At 51.2% G+C, this 14,807-nt stretch overlaps 1 protein-coding gene across 3 annotated transcripts in view; it reads left to right on the forward strand.

Moving 5' to 3' along the window:
• KDM5A (lysine demethylase 5A) overlaps nucleotides 1–14,807 on the forward strand; it is a 749,711-nt gene that overhangs the window by 175,260 nt on the left and 559,644 nt on the right. The window lies entirely within an intron of this gene.

Raw genomic sequence — 14,807 nt, forward strand, 5'->3', positions numbered from 1 at the left:
CAATCCTTAGTAAATGGCACCCTAGGTATCTAGGCCATGATGATCAGAGAAGACCCCTAAGGGCTGCAGCACTTATTGTGCCAACCTTGGGGGCCCTGTACCCTGACACCCACACACTGCCTTTGCAGGCTGAGTGTCTAGGTACAGAACTAAACAAAGAGTCGAAATGGCACACATCCCTGTGCGCCATGTCCACAAGACCCATTGCCCTGGCATACCTCGGTCACCCCTCTACCTGGGTGCCCTATACCAGTGGTGTGGGCACAGGTGCATGAGCCCTGTGCCCCATCAGTACCCAAGGCCATTCCTGGGCACTGTAAGTGCAGTGATGCCATTAAGAGTATATGGTGCTGGGGGGTTGTCCTTACGAACTCCACTGCACCATAATGGCTCCACTAAAGACTAACAAGTTTGATATCAAACTTCTCAGCACATTAAACCCACACTGATGCCAGTGTGGGATTCAATGTCAAATGCACCAGATGGCATCTTTGAGATGCCCACTGAAATCCTAACCTACAATCCACGTCTGGTCCGAGAGGCTGCCTAGGCTGCCACACAGCAGACATGTTGCTGGACCCCGGGGTGGAGAGCCCCCTGCTTTCCTTGGCCTGCAACAATGCACATCCTGGGCGAGGTGCTAGGTCTCCTCCCCCAGGATGGGCAGGGGGAAGCTTCAAAGGCCTGCTTCAACTGCCCCCCCACCAGCTCTGACCCCACACTTTGGCGGGAAGACTGGCAGGAAACCCTACGTCATGAAGGGGGGTGTGCCAGCCTGTGCCAACCCCACCCCTCAGGTGGGAGAGGTGAGGTGAGGCACGACCCTGGGCTCCGGCCATCTTGAAGATGGGAAGCTCTGCCCAATCACAGTTAGGCTCCTGCCCCCCTCCCATAGGAGAGGAGCAGGCTAGGGGGCGTACCCACCCCAGGACAGGGACCTATCGGTCCCTGCCCTTGCCCTACCTGTAACGCTCCTAAATTCAGTGTTTTAGGGCACCCTGAACCTTCCTTCCTCAGATCCCGATAAGAAAAGAAGAAAGAAGATCAAGAAGAAGACCCACCGTGCAACAACAGGACGATACCAACTGACTTGGCCCCAGCCCTACCGACCTGTCGATCCTGAAACCTGCTCCTGCTTAATCCCGGCGACTCCTGCGGACAGCAACCTTGGACAACCCGGAGGACCTGCCTGCCTTGATCCTCTAACAGACTGGTACTTCCCTGAGCAGAGGCTCTGCTCCAACAGCAATACCCCTGGTGCCAGCCAGGAACCGCAAATCCAGCCTACTCTGCACCTACCAAGCCCGGCCCGTGCCCGAGTGATCCAAGACCACGAGGCTGTCCCCCTGGCGAGTGGGACCCAAAGTCCAGTGCCCAAAGACCCTCCTCGACGACCCAGACGACGCCTGCAGCCTCAGAACCAGGGACCCCCCCAACCGCGACCAGCTGAGGGTAAGCTTTCCCGACGCCAAAAGACACCCCTGCACCCGGCGCACCACGGTCCCCTGAGCCTTCCTTTGGGGTACCTACCTTTTCTCCAGGATCCCAATTTACCTCTCAAAGTGGTGGTCGCACCTGAAGAATCTCCGTCCCCGAGCCTGCAGCCTTTGTTCCCTTTTTAACTTTCCCATTGGCTGACATTGAGTGCACGACTGCTCAAAAGGACACTGCACCCAGCCGCCCGAGTGCCGCTGGAAGTGCAACTACTACCCTACTCTACTTCCCCACTTGCCCTGAGTAAGTGACCAGGAGCTCAGCTCCTACAGCCATGTGGCCTGCTTGCTTGCACCCACCAACCGAAGGCCCCCTACCCTCCATTGGAGTGCATTGGGCCTACTCTCTCTGCACCCAGCTGCCCCTGTGCCGCTGAGGGTGTAACTACTGTACCATCCTGATCCTGGGAGACTCCTGAGTCTATGCCCAGAACCTTAACTTCACCAGTTGAGTACTCACCTGGAAACCGATAACTCACTTTCCTGCCATTGGATAACATTGACTGGTTTGACTCTAAAAATCTTCTGTGTGTGAAGTTTTGAAACTGTAAAATATTCCTATAAAATAAGCCGAGTAACGAATTTCGAATTACTCACCTGGAGTCAGGAGAGGAGCCAGTACTATATCTCTCAGCCCAGTACTGAACCGCAAAAGTAATTAGAACTGTACTTACCCATAACCTGCATTTTCTTCCATAGAAAACCATTGACTTCTTTTCTCTGAAATTTCTTTTGTCTAAGTTTGAATATTGCAACTTGGGAGAAAGTGCCATCTTTCTTGCATTGGTATGCCCCCACTTTTTTCTGAATTTCTGATGTGCTTTGACTGAGTGTGCCCTGGGCTCCTGCCAACCAGGTACCCAGGGCCTGTGTTCCTTCCCTAAAACTGTACTGAAACAAAAGACCCAATTGGCATCTCTGGCCACCTGTCGGCCCCTAATAAATGGTATCCTAGGTACCCAGGGCATGGTGACCAGAGAAGACCCCTGAGGGCTGCAGCACTTATTGTGCCACCCTCAGGGGCCCTGTACCATGGCACCCACACACTGCCTTTGCAGGCTGAGTGCCTAAGTACATAACTAAAACAAGAGTCGACATGGCACACATCCCTGTGTGCCATGCCCACAGAACCTACTACCCTGGCATACTCCAGTCACCCCTCTAGCTGGGTGCCCTATGCCAGAGGTGAGGGCACAGGTGCATGAGCCCTGTGCCCCTACAGTATCCAGGGCCATTCCTGGGCACTGTAAGTGCAGTGATGCCATTAAGAGTATATGGTGCTGGGAGGTTGTCATTACGACTCCACAGCACCATAATGGTTACACTGAAGACTGACAAGTTTGGTACCAAACTTCTCAGCACATTAAACCCGCACTGATGCCAGTGTGGGATGTAATGTAAAATGCACCAGAGGGCATCTTAGAGATGCCCTCCAAAACCCGAACCTACAATCCACGTCTGGGCTGAGTGGCTGCAGAGGCTGCCACACAGCAGACCTGTTGCTGGACCCCTGGGTGGAGAGCCCCCTGCTCTCCTGGGCCTGCAACAATGCACATTCTGGGCGAGGTGCTATGTCTCCTCCCCCAGGATGGACAGAGGGAAGCTCCAAAGGCATGCCGCCTATGAGAGCTTCTCCAGATCATTTGCTGTACCCAGCAACTGGCCCCCACCAGTTCTACCCCAACACTGGCGGGGAAAAAGTACGTTAGGAAGGGGGGTGTGCCAACCTTTTCCAACTCCACCCCTCAGGTGAAGGAGGCAAGGTGAAGCACGACCCCGGGCTCTGGCCATCTTTTGGATAGGGAGCCCTGCCCAATCCCAGCTAGTTTCCTGCCCCCCTCCCACAGGAGAGGAGCAGGCTAGGGTGTGTACTCACCCCAGGACAGGGACCCATTGGTCCCTGCCCTTGCCCTACCTGTAACGCTCCTAAATTTAGTATTCAGGGGCTTCCTGAACCTTCCTTCCTCAGATCCCTATACCAAAAAGAAGAACGAATATCAAGAAGAAGACCCGCCGCGCAGCTGCTAACAGGACAACAACAACTGACTTGGCCCCAGCCCTACCAGCCTGTTGAACCTGGAACCTGCTCCTGCCTAAACCCGGCGGCCCCGCGGACAGAAACATTGGGGCACCCAGAGGACCTGCCTGCCTTGACCCTCTTGAAGATTGGGACTCCCATCAGCAGAGGCTCTGCTGCAACAACCCACCTGGTGCCCACCAGGAAGCTCCGGACCAGCCCACTCTGCACCAGCCGAGCCCGGGCCGGGCCAACCCGAACCAAGACCACGAGGATGTCCCCCCGGCGACTGGGAGCCGAAGTCCAGTGTCCAAAGACCCTCCTCGACAAACCAGCCGACGTCTGCAGACTCAGAACCAGGGGCCACCCCAACTGCGACCAGCAGAGGGTAAGCTTTTCCGACACCCAAAGACACCCCTGTGCCTCACTTTGGGGTATCTATCTGTGCTCCAAGATCCCAACTTACCTCTCGAAGTGCTGGTCGCCCCTGGAGAGTCTCCGTCTCCGAGCCTGCAGCCTTTGTTCCTTTTTGACCTTTCCCCTTGGATAACATTGAGCGCCCGACGGCTCAAAAGCACCCTGCACCCAGACGCTCGAGTGCCGCTGGGTGTGACCCCTGTATCCTATCCTACTTCCCCCCCTTGCCCTGAGCAAGTGACCAGGAGCCCAGCTCCCACAGCCGTGTGGCCTGCTAGCCAGCAGCCACCAACCGAAGGCCCCCCTTCCCTCATTGGATATCATTGGGCCTACCTACCTCTGCACCCGGCCGCCCCTGTGTCGCTGGAATTAAACTAACTGTACTTACCTGACCCTGGGGGACCCCTGAGTCTCTGCCCAGAACCTCAACTTCACCAACCAAGTACTCACCTGGAAACCGGTAACTCACTTACCTGCCATTGGATAACATTGACCCATTTTCGACTCGAAAATTTTCTAAGTGTGAAGTTTTGAAAACTGAAAATATTCCTATAAAATCAGCCAAAGTTCGAATTCCAAAGTACTCACCTGTGATCAGGGGAGAAGCCAGTACTGTACCTTTCAGCCCAGTACTGAACCGCAAAAGTAATCCCTAGCGGGGCTACTAGTAATCTGTATTTTCTCCATAGGAACCCATTGTCTGCTCTTCTAGGAAATTTCTTCTAAGTGTCTACTTTTGAAAACTTGAAATATTCTATAAAAATCACCGGAAATACTGAAACGCAATTACCTACCTGTTTTGAGTTGAGACCCCAGTGCTAGCCCTAGGAGACCAGTACTGGATTACAAAAGTACCGCGATCATACTTTACCTGCAACCTGAATTTTCTCCCTTTGAATAACATTGTCAGATTTCCATTGATAAGTTTCTAAGTGTGAACTTTTAAAACAGCTTTATATTCATGAAAATTCACTACAGTAACTAAAACGTTTTTGCTAATCTGGTTTCAGCTTAGACCCCAGGACTGAATCTAAGATCTAGTCCTGGGACTACTAAAGTAATCTATATAGTAATCAACTGTACTTGCATGTGGAAAACCCATTGAGCTCAATGCTATAGTGTGTTTTAGGATTGTGTTGCTTACTGTCAATACTGTATTAATTGTGTACACAAACTTTATTGCTCCTTTGCAAAGTAATTACATGAGTGAACTCCTAACAAGAAAAGTACATTTTTATAACTGTTGGTTCTAAAAATAAAACACATATATTTGTGGATATAAAAACAATTGGCCTGGAGTTCAGTCCTTTAGTGTGTGAAACCTTTTGCTGACTGAGTGTGTACAACAAATGCGTTACACTGTCCTCTGGTACTGCCTTACTGCTCGACCAAGCTACCACTTTGGAGAGTAAGGTCAGTTCTGACTTTAACCTCTGTTATACCTCTGGGGTAGAGACCCCAATGCTGAATCTAAGAGTCCAGTCCTGTGTAGGAGAGTAGGGTCTGCAATCCTATGATCACCCCAGATTTTTGCTTTTTGCTTCACTGGTTTACGACTTTCCCTGGCTGTGGGCCTGCTAATCAGACCCACAGCCTAGCTGTTCTCTCTATTCCAAATTGTACCCAGGTACTGAATTGGCACTGGGCCCTCTCTTGTGTCCCTGTAACCAGGGCAGAGGTGCACCCAGAGGTCTCCCAGGGGCTGCAGCATGTATTATGCCACCCCTGGGGCGACTACCTAAAACAGACACAACTGGCTGCTTGACAGCTGGGGCAAGGTGGTGTACACACCCTTTGCTGTAGATATAGTATTCCTATATCTAACCCTAAAATGGACACATATATTCCTATCAGTCACTCCTATGGCAGGCCTTATCAATCCTGAAGGCAGAGTGCTTTGAATAATGTGAAATGGTGCTCTGGCATGAGCTGAGCCCGTTTGCAGCTTGCGGAACCAAGTCCTAATAGCTGTTCCATGATAACGCTATACCATATACTCTTAAGTGCATTATGTACCTCGCGGTCATATGCTAACTTTGGTATAGCATTATCAAAACATGTCGAGTAAGGTGTTATACGAATTGGAATACTAACCCCTCGCCAATTCTGGCGACGGGGTTAGCATTCCACCCTTCTAGAGGGACACGACATGTTGGTAACCTGTAACCCCGGTTAAAGTCAGACATAGCCTCAGCTCCACAAAATGGATGCTGCCACCGAGACACAAGTCTGCCCTCCTGCTGCTGGGAGTCCTTCCAGCAACGGAGGCAAGGACAAAGGGTTTCCTGTCAGGGGCGGTGCCAGCACCATCCCAGACAGGATTTTGTGTATCCCAGGTAGGCAGGGCTTTAGAAGAAGGTGACTGCAAGTGGCACCCCGGTGCTCACTATGCATAGGCCGGCTCAAACCAGTTCTGGGGGCACACCAGCCCCTGAGCTGGGGAGAGACCGGACAAAGGAGAGGGGTGTAACCACCCCCCTCCTAGTCCCACCCATAGGGTAGGACTTAGTCGCGTGCCAGCCCCTTTTCTCAGGATAAAGGTAGGAGCAGGCCCCCTTCCAAACTAGATCATCTTTGAATCCTGAAACTACCTTCCACAACAGGAACTCAAGACTTCTCAAGATTTCTCCCTTGTGACTAAGGAGTAGTCACCCTGCAGCAGCAGGCACCATCCAAGCATCGCGGTTTGCTGTAAGTCTCTCCTCCGGATCAAGACTGCCCAGCTCGACGAGAACCGGCTTCCCTGGCACCTCTGACCTCTACCTACATCATCAGCCCAGCTGAGATTCGTGGGTGTGACGAGACCTCGAGGGACCGGCCATCTTCAAGACTGCACGACGCTTGCCCAGCACGACCACCGAGAGACCCTCGAGTAAGTGCTTTGGGGTTTGAGAAGCCCCGACCCTGAGCAGCTCCAGCACCGAAGTTCAGCCCCCTTCCATCCACGAGATCTGCGTGGGGCCCTTCTGCTCTTTGCTGCTCACCGCGTTGTCCAGGTCACTTGCCCGTTGGCTAGTGACCCTCCCGATGACGAACCACGACGACAACACTGCTGGTCTGGTTGCTCCAGACTGGCCCTTGCTCCCCTCCAACAGAGGAGCACCCCGGACCCTCCTGGTCCACTCCAGACGCCATTTTAAGTCCACCGCGTGGGCTTGCATTTGCCAAGAGTTGTTGCCCCAGTCCTGGGTCCAGCGACGTCGACAGCAGATACCTCCGTGGGACAGCTCGCACCTCCATCCTGGTCGCCGACAACGCCTCCTGGTCCGAGAGACTGCAGAGCCCAGCGTCGCCCACTCACCTGGTCGAGGTGCCATCCTGGTGCCCACCTAATCACTGGCTAGTGATTCAGAACTTGGTCCCCTCTGCTTACAGGTCTCCTTCTTCCCTGATCCAGGCTTGGATCCCTCCGAATCTCTTCACTGGTCGCCTGCCAGCAACTTCTTCTTTCAGGCTCCATAGACTGCAACGAGGATTCCCGACGTCTTTTCAGACCTATGCAGCCGCAACCCCTGGGCTTGGTAACCTGAGCATTTCGGTGCTCCAGCATAGCTTAACTATCTAAGTGTCCAGATCCTTTTTCGTTTCAGCTCTATCTAGTCGGATTCGTCCGATAACACTAACTTTGCATTTACTAGCCTCCATAGACTTTGTTCCGCATTACGCGTGAGAGTGCACACTCTGCACCCGATCCCCCTAGGCCTCCTGCTAGTAATCTAAAGGTTCAGTAGTACAGTCCTAGCGATCCCAAAGCCTCTGAGAATAGTTACCTGCTAGTAATTCGCATTCCACTTTTGTAGTATATGGTTGTTCGTGCCCCTCGGGCATTTGTGTAAATTGTGCGACTTGCAGTATTTCTTTAAGAGTTTTGTATTGTGCTTAGCGCCCTGTCCTCATAAAGAGTCCAGGGTTGTTGTGTTATAAATAAATATACTTTATTTTCATAACAACTTGTGTGGTGTCCTTTCACTTGGTGTTCAAGGGGTAAATGTGATGGTAAAACAGCTGGCTTAACACGCCCTCTAGAGTCTAGCCTTAGACTGCTCTTGTCCATGCTACTAGGATAGCTGGTCTATCAGGTTGACTTACAACCAATCATCAATAAGGGTTGTTTGGACTGATACATAGTGATCACTAGAATAATAAGCACTGCATATCGGGCAAACTTCTCACATTGGTGAGCAGCGGTTGGGATTTGAGCTTGCTGTTGTTTTACCACACGTATCCTAAGAATATCATTTGAAAGATCACATAAGTACCAAGGTACATATAACTTAGCTTAGAATACTCTGAGTTCTACTGAACCAGCTGTTGTAGTTCAACAGGGCTTAGCACACCCTACCTACAACTCTTAGCAAGGGATCAGTAGGCAAACAAATAGTGTAGGTAAGTGCACCACTTACACCTCACTAGAAAAGCATGTCTACCCATGGAGAGTCTTCAGAGACTCCCCTAGTGGCTAGTGACCCTCCACAGGTCATCTCAAGATATGCAGCTCTCAGTTTCCAGGAGGTGAGACAAGTGTGTACCTCCAGGAAACTGAAACAGGGGTCTAACCCCACCATTCCCTTTCTGATAGGTCTCTTAGAGACATATGATGCTAGGAAAGCTTCTCATACAGATGGGAATATGCCAGCCTTAGAGGGTACCCTTGGTGATCCAGACCTCCTTGACACTGACAAAGCAGTTGAGGAGGAGGAAGAAGAGGAACTCTCTGGGGATGAGGCAGACAACATGCCTGAACTAGTCATCAGACTTACTAGGGCCAACTTAGACCTACTTAGGGAAGGATCTGGGGGACCCCCAGTACTGACCCTAATGAGGCCTAACCTTGGAGTTAGGAGAGATAGATCTCCTTCTAGGGACTCCAATAGATCTCTGCACTCTAATGCCTCCTCTCAGAGGAGAAGGATGTCTCCCCAGTGGAGATTGACTTCCCCTCAGAGAAGAGAACATGAAGCAAGGATGAAACAGGCTAATCTAAGGATTGAAAGGGAAGAACTTGCCCTGGCCAAAGAAAAGCTTGCCTTTGCTAGAGAACAGCAGATGAGTGGGACAGTTCCCACTGGTGGCAGCAATCTCCCTAGAGATAAGGAAAGGAGTTTAGATACTAAACACCTGAGTAAGATAGTGCCCCCCTTTAAACAAGGGGATGACATCCACAAATGGATGGCTGCTTTGGAGAGGGCCTGCACTGTCCAGTGCATCCCCCAAAGTCAGTGGGCAGCTATACTGTGGCTCTCCTTTGAAGGCAAAGGTAGAGATAAGCTCCTCACTACTAGAGTTGAGGATGCTAACAATTACCAAGTCCTGAAAAATACACTGTTTGATGGGTTTGGCTTAACCACTGAGCAGTACAGGTTGCTGTTCAGGGATACCCAGAAAATTCAGTCTCAGGATTGGTCTGACTTTGTGGATTGTGCCACTAAGGCTTTGGAAGGCTGGTTGCTGGGCAGTAAGGTTACTGATTATACAGGGTTGTACAATCTGATCATGAGAGAGCAGATTTTAAATAACTGTCAGAACCAGTTGTTGCATCAGCACCTTGTGGACTCAGATCTGACCTCTCCCCAAGAATTGGCGAAAGAAGGCAGACAGATGGGTCAGAACAAGGGTCAAGCAGAACCAGACTCAGAACCAGGGTGGTCAGAAGAAAGCAGACCAAAAGGGTAGTTACAAGAGTGAACAAAATGACCAGAAGTCTTCAACAGATCCCCAACAACCCAAAGAGGGTGGGGGTCAGGCTTCACAGCAGAAAAAGAAGACTCAAGAAGGCCAGTCAAAAAGGTGGTGCCAATACTGTAAAAGTAAGTCTCACTGGTTTAGTGAGTGCACCAAGAGAGGAGGGCAAACTCCTACCACTACAGCCCCTAAGGCAACTGCACCCCCTAGTACAGTCAGTAGTGGTAGTGCACCTCCCAAGGGAATAGTTGGGTTAACCTTGGGAACTGAGGGGTCTGACAACTTAGTTGGCACACTCACTCAGGCTGTCCTTGTCTGTACAGGGGATGTGGATATATCCCCTGATGTCAGTCCCAATACTTTGGGCAAATACAGGCAGACACCTTTAATAAATGGCAAAATGGCTCAGGCCTATAGGGACACTTGTGCCAGTGTCACAATGGTGACACCTAACTTTGTGGACCCTGGACAGATCATGCCAGGTACAGATTTCCTGGTGACCAATGCCAGTAACGTCACTACCAGTCATAGTATGGCGATTGTTGCTTTCTCCTGGGGAGGGGTAAGTGGCCAAAAGAAAGTTGTGGTTAGTTCAGACCTCCCAGTGGATTGTTTGTTGGGCAATGATTTGGAGTCATCACTATGGTCAGAAGTGGAGCAGAGGACTCACATGGAGATGTTAGGCTTGCCAGCACATGTGCTTGCTGTGACCAGGTCACAGGCCAGAAGATGCCCCACTGAACAGGTGCTGGATCCTGGAACAATGGACCAGACACCTTCCCAGAAGAAGAGCAGTAGGGTTAAGGCATTGCCTTCCCCCTTGCCCCAGGTTGAGGATCAAGTCTCTGAGGAGGCTGACCTGAAAGAGCTGAGGGAAACTGAGCCTAAAGAGCTTGAACTTGATCAAGTTGAGTTTCTGGGCTCAGGGGGACCCTCCAGAGAAGACCTGGGGAAGGCACAGTTAGACTGCCGTTCCCTTGAACCCCTCAGACAGCAGGCTGCTGCTGAGGCTGCAGGGAACACCACAAGTGCCCACAAGGTATACTGGGAAGATGGACTCCTGTACTCTGAGTCAAGAGACCCCAAGCCTGGTGCAACCAGGAGGCTGGTCATCCCCTTGTCTCAGAGGGGTTTCCTTCTCACCTTGGCCCATGTGATTCCCCTTGCAGGACACTTAGGCCAGACAAAGACTTGGGACAGACTTGTCTCACACTTTCACTGGCCTCACATGAGTGAAGATACCAAGGAGTTTTGTCGCTCCTGTGTCACTTGCCAAGCCAGTGGTAAGTCAGGTGGCACAACAAAGGCCCCCCTCATACCACTACCTGTGGTGGGGGTCCCCTTTGAAAGAGTGGGGATTGACATTGTTGGTCCAATGGAACCCCAGACAGCATCAGGGCACAAGTTTATACTGGTGGTGGTGGACCATGCCACCAGGTACCCTGAAGCTATTCCACTTAGGACCACTACAGCACCTGTAGTGGCAAGGGCCCTAGTTGGAGTGTTCTCCAGAGTGGGCTTCCCTAAGGAGGTTGTTTCTGACAGAGGTGCAAACTTCATGTCAGGATATCTGACTGCAATGTGGAAGGAATGTGGTGTCAACTACAAGTTCACCACACCCTATCATCCACAGTGCAATGGGCTTGTTGAAAGATTCAACAGGACCCTCAAAGGGATGATTCATGGACTACCTGAAACTCTCAGGCGTAGATGGGATGTCCTGATACCCTGCCTCTTGTTTGCTTACAGAGAGGTCCCACAGAAGGGGGTTGGCTACAGCCTTTTTGAACTTCTGTATGGGCATCCTGTAAGAGGACCCCTGTGTTTGGTGAAGGAAGGATGGGAGAGACCTCTCAAAAAGCCTGCAACCAACATAGTTGACTATGTACTTGGTCTCCGCTCCAGGATCGCTGAGTACATGGAGAAGGCATCTAAAAACCTTGAGGCCAGCCAAGAACTCCAAAAAGCTTGGCATGACCAAAAGGCTGTCCTGACTGTGTACAAGCCTTTCCAGAAAGTGTGGGTGCTGGAGCCAGTGGCCCCAGCAGCACTCAAAGACAAATGGTCTGGGCCCCACACAATCATTGAGCAAAAGGGAGAGGTCACCTACCTGGTGGACCTTGGAACTCCCAGGAGCCCCCTCAGGGTGCTCCCATGTGAATAGGCTCAAGGCATATGTCGACAGGAAGGACATGAGCTTGCTCATGGCCACAGATGAGGGACAGGAGGAGGAGAGTGACCCTCTCCCAGACCTGCTCACTCAGAATCCTGATGATGGGTCAGTAGATGGTGTTGTCTTTTGTGGCAGCCTCTCTGAACATCAACAGAAGGATTGTAAACTAGTCCTTCAATCCTTCAGACATATGTTCTCTCTGACACCCAGCCAAACTGATTGGTGTACCCATGAAGTTGACACTGGAGACAGTCTGCCTGTCAAGAGTAAAATCTACAGACAGCCTGATCATGTCAGAGACTGCATCAAGACAGAAGTGCAGAAAATGTTGGAGTTGGGAGTCATTGAACCCTCAGATAGCCCTTGGGCTAGTCCAGTAGTTCTAGTGCCAAAGCCTCACACCCAGGGTGGTAAGAAAGAGATGAGGTTTTGCGTAGACTACAGGGGTCTCAATGCAGTCACTAAGACTGATGCCCACCCAATACCAAGGGCAGATGAACTTATAGATAGATTGGCTTCTGCCAACTACTTAAGTACATTTGACCTGACAGCTGGGTATTGGCAAATCAGGTTAGCTGAGGAGGCCAAGCCCAAGACAGCATTTTCTACCCCTGGTGGGCATTATCAGTTTGTGGTAATGCCCTTTGGTTTGAAAAATGCACCTGCCACCTTCCAAAGGCTGGTGAATCAAGTTCTCACTGGGCTGGATGACTTCTGTGCAGCATATCTTGATGATATAGCTGTCTTTAGCTCTACCTGGGAGGATCACCTGGTCCACCTGAGGAAAGTGTTAGAGGCTCTGCAGAAGGCAGGCCTCACTATCAAGGCCACCAAGTGCCAGATAGGGCAGACACAGGTTGTATACCTGGGCCACCTTGTAGGTGGAGGCCAGGTTCAGCCACTGGAGAGCAAGATACAGGCCATCAAGGACTGGGCTCCTCCAACCACCCAGACTCAGGTTCGAGCTTTCTTGGGCCTGACTGGTTATTACAGGAAATTTGTCAGAAATTATGGATCAATTGTGACTCCACTTAATGAACTGACAAGTAAAAAGATGCCAAAGAAAGTTCAGTGGACAGCAGGCTGTCCGAAGGCATTCGATGACCTAAAGCAGGCCATGTGCACAGCACCTATCCTAAAGAGTCCAGACTTCTCCAAATCATTCATTGTCCAAACAGATGCTTCTGAGTTGGGTGTGGGAGCTGTTCTATCTCAGCTGAATTTTGATGGCAACGACCAGCCCATTGCTTTTATTAGCAGAAGGCTGACCCCCAGAGAGAAAAATTGGTCAGCTATTGAGAGCGAGGCCTTTGCTGTGGTTTGGGCCCTGAAGAAGCTGAGGCCATACTTGTTTGGCACTCACTTCAGAATTCAGACCGACCATAAGCCCCTCTTGTGGCTAAATCAGATAAAGGGTGAAAACCCCAAACTGCTTAGGTGGTCCATTTCCCTACAGGGGATGGATTTTACAGTGGAGCATAGACCTGGCACTGATCATGGCAATGCAGATGGGCTCTCCAGGTATTTCCACTTAGAGCAAGAAGACTCACCTGGTCAAGGTTAGTTTATTGTCCCAAAGTTTGGGGGGGGGGGGCATGTAGGAGAGTAGGGTCTGCAATCCATGATCACCCCAGATTTTTGCTTTTTGCTTCACTGGTTTACGACTTTCCCTGGCTGTGGGCCTGCTAATCAGACCCACAGCCTAGCTGTTCTCTCTATTCCAAATTGTACCCATGTACTGAATTGGCACTGGGCCCTCTCTTGTGTCCCTGTAACCAGGGCAGAGGTGCACCCAGAGGTCTCCCAGGGGCTGCAGCATGTATTATGCCACCCCTGGGGCGACTACCTAAAACAGACATAACTGGCTGCTTGACAGCTGGGGCAAGGTGGTGTACACACCCTTTGCTGTAGATATAGTATTCCTATATCTAACCCTAAAATGGACACATATATTCCTATCAGTCACTCCTATGGCAGGCCTTATCAATCCTGAAGGCAGAGTGCTTGGAATAATGTGAAATGGTGCTCTGGCATGAGCTGAGCCCGTTTGCAGCTTGCGGAACCAAGTCCTAATAGCTGTTCCATGATAACGCTATACCATATACTCTTAAGTGCATTATGTACCTCGCGGTCATATGCTAACTTTGGTATAGCATTATCAAAACATGTCGAGTAAGGTGTTATACGAATTGGAATACTAACCCCTCGCCAATTCTGGCGACGGGGTTAGCATTCCACCCTTCTAGAGGGACACAACATGTTGGTAACCTGTAACCCCGGTTAAAGTCAGACATAGCCTCAGCTCCACAAAATGGATGCTGCCACCGAGACACAAGTCTGCCCTCCTACTGCTGGGAGTCCTTCCAGCAACGGAGGCAAGGACAAAGGGTTTCCCGTCAGGGGCGGTGCCAGCACCATCCCAGACAGGATTTTGTGTATCCCAGGTAGGCAGGGCTTTAGAGGAAGGTGACTGCAAGTGGCACCCCGGTGCTCACTATGCATAGGCCGGCTCAAACCAGTTCTGGGGGCACACCAGCCCCTGAGCTGAGGAGAGACCGGACAAAGGAGTGGGGTGTAACCACCCCCCTCCTAGTCCCACCCATAGGGCAGGACTTAGTCGCGTGCCAGCCCCTTTTCTCAGGATAAAGGTAGGAGCAGGCCCCCTTCCAAACTAGATCATCTTTGAATCCTGAAACTACTTTCCACGACAGGAACTCAAGACTCTTCTCAAGATTTCTCCCTTGTGACTAAGGAGTAGTCACCCTGCAGCAGCAGGCACCATCCAAGCGTCGCGGTTTGCTGTAAGTCTCTCCTCCGGATCAAGACTGCCCAGCTCGACGAGAACCGGCTTCCCTGGCACCTCTGACCTCTACCTACATCATCAGCCCAGCTGAGATTCGTGGGTGTGACGAGACCTCGAGGGACCGGCCATCTTCAAGACTGCACGACGCTTGCCCAGCACGACCACCGAGAGACCCTCGAGTAAGTGCTTTGGGGTTTGAGAAGCCCCGACCCTGAGCAGCTC

Source organism: Lissotriton helveticus, chromosome 1_1, assembly GCF_964261635.1.
Source record: "Lissotriton helveticus chromosome 1_1, aLisHel1.1, whole genome shotgun sequence".
Taxonomy (NCBI): Eukaryota; Metazoa; Chordata; class Amphibia; order Caudata; family Salamandridae; genus Lissotriton; species Lissotriton helveticus.